The 5,000-nt window shown below is 42.0% G+C and overlaps 1 protein-coding gene and 1 pseudogene across 1 annotated transcript in view; both read right to left on the bottom strand.

Moving 5' to 3' along the window:
* The window catches only part of nrg3a (neuregulin 3a), a 277,037-nt gene that overhangs the window by 190,000 nt on the left and 82,037 nt on the right, over positions 1 to 5,000 (bottom strand). The window lies entirely within an intron of this gene.
* LOC140679510 (uncharacterized) overlaps positions 1,601 to 5,000 on the bottom strand; it is a 44,710-nt pseudogene continuing 41,310 nt past the window's right edge.

Genomic DNA, 5,000 nt, shown 5'->3' on the forward strand with positions numbered 1-5,000 from the left:
ATTTAGACGTTCATCAACACTTGAGGAGGTCTTTCATCAGACATCAAACAAAAAACAACACACACACACACACACACACACACGCACACACACACACACACACACACACACACACACACACACACACACACACACACACACACACACACACACGCGCAGGACGGGCGAGCAGAACTGTGTGTTCGGGTATGCAGTGAGAGGATGTAGGAGTGACGAGAGGACGACAGATGGAATGAGAACATGAGGAGTCACAAAGTTGTGTAGTTGTGTAGCACGTCACGTGATGCGCACATTAGTTGTGTAGTTGTGTAGCGCGTCACGTGATGCGCACATTAGTTGTGTAGTCGTGTAGCACGTCACGTGATGCGCACATTAGTTGTGTAGTTGTGTAGCGCGTCACGTGATGCGCACATTAGTTGTGTAGTTGTGTAGCACGTCACGTGATGTGCACACGAGGAGTGTTTACGTTGTTGAGAGCCTCCATTCTTCATGCATCCACACTCGCCGTACTTCCTGTCTTGAGAGGAAGTACGCCAAGGCCAGTAACAGGAAACAGGAAGTGACCAGTACAGTAAGTCTTCAACCTCCAAACTGAATCTTTTCAACTTCTATTCAATAGAATAGACTGCAAAGACAAGATATTTCATCTTCACACTGAGAAACTTTGGTATTTTTTGCAAGTATTAGCTCATTTGGAAGTTGATGCCTGCAACATGATTAAAAAAAGCTGGCACAAGTGGCAAAAAAGACTGAGAAAGTTGAGGAACGCTCGTCAAACATCTCCTCCTCCTCCTCCTCTTCCTCTTCTTCCTTCTCTACCTCCTCCTCTAACTACCTGTCCTTTTCCTCCTCCTCTTCCTCTTTTTTCTCCTCGACCTCCTCTAACTACTTTTCCTCTTCTTCCTCCTCTTCCTCTTTTTTCTCCCCTACCTCCCCTTCCTCCTCTAAATACTTGTCCTCTGCCTCCTCCTCTTTCTCCCTTACCTCTTCTTTCTCCCCTACATCCTCTTCCTCCTCTAAATACTTGTCCTCTGCCTCTTCCTCTTTCTCTTTTTTCTCCTCGACCTCCTCTTCCTACTCTAACTACTTTTCCTTCTCTTGCTCCTCCTCTTCTTCCTCCTCTACCTTCTCTTCCTCCTCTAACTACTTGTCCTCTGCCTCCTCCTCTTGCTCTTCTTCCTCCTCTACCTCTTCCTCTATCTCCTCTACCTCCTCTTCCTTTTTTTTCATCCACTCCATCGAGTCCCTTAACTTCCTCCTCCTCTTCTTTCTCCCCTACCTCTTCCTCCTCTAACTACTTGTCCTCTGCCTCCTCTTCTTCCTTCTCTACCTCCTCTAATTCCTCCTCTACCTCGTCTTTCTCTTCTTCCTCCTCTCCCTCCACTCCCTTCGCTTCCTCCTCTACCTTCTCTTCCTCCTATTCTCCCTCCACTCCCTTCGCTTCCTCCTCTACCTTCTCTTCCTCCTATTCTCCCTCCACTCCCTTCGCTTCCTCCTCTACCTTCTCCTCCTCCTATTCTCCCTCCACTTCCTTCGCTTCCTCCTCTTCCTCTTGCTCTTCCTCCACTCCCTTTGCTTCCTCCTCTACCTTCTCCTCCTCCTATTCTCCCTCCACTTCCTTCGCTTCCTCCTCTACCTTCTCCTCCTCCTATTCTCCCTCCACTTCCTTCGCTTCCTCCTCTTCCTCTTGCTCTTCCTCCACTCCCTTCGCTTCCTCCTCTACCTTCTCTTCCTCCTCTCCCTCCACTCCCTTCGCTTCCTCCTCTACCTTCTCCTCCTCCTATTCTCCCTCCACTCCCTTCGCTTCCTCCTCTTCTTCTTGCTCTTCCTCCACTCCCTTTGCTTCCACCTCTACCTTCTCTTCTTACTTTTCATCCACTTCCTCCTCTTCTTCTTTTCCCTGTTCCTCCACTCCCTCTTCTTCCTCCTCCTCTTCCTCCACTTCTTCTTCTCCCTCTTCCTCCACTCCCTTCGCTTCGTCCTCTTCCTCGACCCCCTCCTCTTCCTCCACTTCCTCCTCCTTTTGCTCCTCCTCTTCCTCTTCCTTTTGCTCCTCCTCTTCCTCCGCTTTCTCCTCTCCCTCCTCCTTTTGCTCCTCCTCTTCCTCCACTTTCTCCTCTCCCTCCTCCTTTTGCTCCTCCTCTCCCTCTACTTCCTCCTCCTTTTACTCCTCCTCTCCCTCCTCCTCTTCCTCCTCCTTTAGCTCCTCCTCTTCCTCTTCCACTTCTTCTACTTCCTCCTCTTCCTCCTCCACTTCCTCCTCTCCTCCTCCTTTTGCTCCTCCCCTTCCTCTTCCTCCTCCACTTCCTCCTCTGCCTCCTCCTTTTGCTCCTCCTCTTCCTCCTCTCCCTCCTCCTTTTGCTCCTCCTCTTCCTCTTCCTCCTCCACTTCCTCCTCTCCCTCCTCCTCCTCTTCCTCCTCTCCCTCTTCCTTTTGCTCCTCCTCTTCCACTTCCTCCTCCTCTTCCTCCACTTCCTCCTCTCCCTCCTTCTTTTGCTCCTCCTCTTCCACTTCCTCCTCTCCCTCCTCCTTTTGCTCCTCCTCTTTCTCCTCTCCCTCCTCCTTTTGCTCCTCCTCTTCTTCTTCCTCCACTTCCTCCTCTTCCTCCATTCTTTTGCTCGTCCTCTTCCTCATCCTCTGCCTCCACTTCTTCCTCTTCCTCTTCCCCCACTCCCTCTCCCTCCTCCCCCTCCTCTCCCCCTCCGCTGTGATTGAGGTTTTAATTGCTTGGTGAGTGGCATCATAATTCCTGGGCGGTGTGAGAGAAGAAGAAGGGCAGAAGGAGAAGAGACGAGGAAGGAAAGATTCTGAAGGAACGCCAGAAAAAAAAAGGTTGAGTGCTCAAGTTCACCTGCTCTTCACTTGCTTAATAATCCTCTCACACACACACACACACGCACACACACACACACACACACACACACACACACACACACACACACACACACACACACACACACACACACACACACACACACACACACACACACACACACACACACACACACACACACACACACTTAAGCTCCTTTTATCCGCCTCTTGTTTTCCTTTGAATGTTGAACTTGTGTTTTACGTCTCTCGTGTTTTTTTAGGCCAGACTCGCGTCCCTGAAGGAACAAAAACATTTTTTCAGGACGACAAATTTGAGTTTAAAGCAAGTTGATGCCCACAAAGACTCTTTTATATCAATGACCTGATTTAGTAAGATCCAAATAACACGCGGTGTGGGAAGTGTGGGAAGAAAATTAAATGGTTTGTACTATTAGCATGTATAAAGTATGAAATAGTGTGTACTATTTGTTGGTACAAAGTAAAAAATAGTGTGTACTATTAGTGTGTACAAAGTATGAAATAGTGTGTACTATTAGTGTGTACAAAGTATAATATAGTGTGTACTATTAGTGTGTACAAAGTATAAAATTGTGTGTACTATTAGTGTGTACAAAGTATAAAATAGTGTGTACTATTAGTGTGTACATAGTATAAAATTGTGTGTACTGTTAGTGTGTACAAAGTATAAATAGTGTGTACTATTAGTGTGTACAAAGTATAAAATAGTGTGTACTATTCATGTGTACAAAGTATAAAATAGTGTGTACTATTAGTGTGTACAAAGTATAAAATAGTGTGTACTATTAGTGTGTACATAGTATAAAATTGTGTGTACTGTTAGTGTGTACAAAGTATAAATAGTGTGTACTATTAGTGTGTACAAAGTATAAAATAATGTGTACTATTCATGTGTACAAAGTATAAAATAGTGTGTACTATTAGTGTGTACAAAGTATAAAGTAGTGGTTACTATTAGTGTGTACAAAGTATAAAATAGTGTGTACTATTAGTGTGTACAAAGTATAAAATTGTGTGTACTATTAGTGTGTACAAAGTATAAAATTGTGTGTACTATTAGTGTGTACATAGTATAAAATTGTGTGTACTATTAGTGTGTACGAAGTATGACATAGTGTGTACTATTTGTTGGTACAAAGTATAAAATAGTGTGTACTATTTTTTGGTACAAAGTATAACATAGTGTGTACTATTAGTGTGTACAAAGTATAAAATAGTGGCTACTATTAGTGTGTACAAAGTATAAAATAGTGTGTACTATTAGTGTGTACAAAGTATAAAATTGTGTGTACTATTAGTGTGTACAAAGTATAAAATAGTGTGTACTGTTAGTGTGTACAAAGTATAAAATAGTGTGTTCTATTTGTTGGTACAAAGTATAAAATAGTGTGTACTATTAGTGTGTACAAAGTATAAAATAGTGTGTACTATTCATGTGTACAAAGTATAAAATAGTGTGTACTATTAGTGTGTACAACATATAAAATAGTGGCTACTATTAGTGTGTACAAAGTATAAAATAGTGTGTACTATTAGTGTGTACATAGTATAAAATTGTGTGTACTATTAGTGTGTACAAAGTATAAAATAGTGTGTACTATTAGTGTGTACAAAGTATGACAGTGTGTACTATTTGTTGGTACAAAGTATAGAATAGTGTGTACTATTTTTTTGGTACAAAGTATAAAATAGTGTGTACTATTAGTGTGTACAAAGTATAACATAATGTGTACTATTCATGTGTACAAAGTATAAAATAGTGTGTACTATTAGTGTGTACAATGTATAAAATAGTGGCTGCTATTAGTGTGTACAAAGTATAAAATAGTGTGTACTGTTAGTGTGTACAAAGTATAAAATAGTGTGTACTATTAGTGTGTACAAAGTATGACAGTGTGTACTATTTGTTGGTACAAAGTATAAAATAGTGTGTACTATTTTTTGGTACAAAGTATAAAATAGTGTGTACTATTAGTGTGTACAAAGTATAAAATAATGTGTACTATTCATGTGTACAAAGTATAAAATAGTGTGTACTATTAGTGTGTACAACGTATAAAATAGTGGCTACTATTAGTGTGTACAAAGTATAAAATAGTGTGTACTGTTAGTGTGTACAAAGTATAAAATAGTGTGTACTATTAGTG

Source organism: Nerophis lumbriciformis, linkage group LG02 (genome assembly GCF_033978685.3).
Source record: "Nerophis lumbriciformis linkage group LG02, RoL_Nlum_v2.1, whole genome shotgun sequence".
Lineage (NCBI taxonomy): Eukaryota > Metazoa > Chordata > Actinopteri > Syngnathiformes > Syngnathidae > Nerophis > Nerophis lumbriciformis.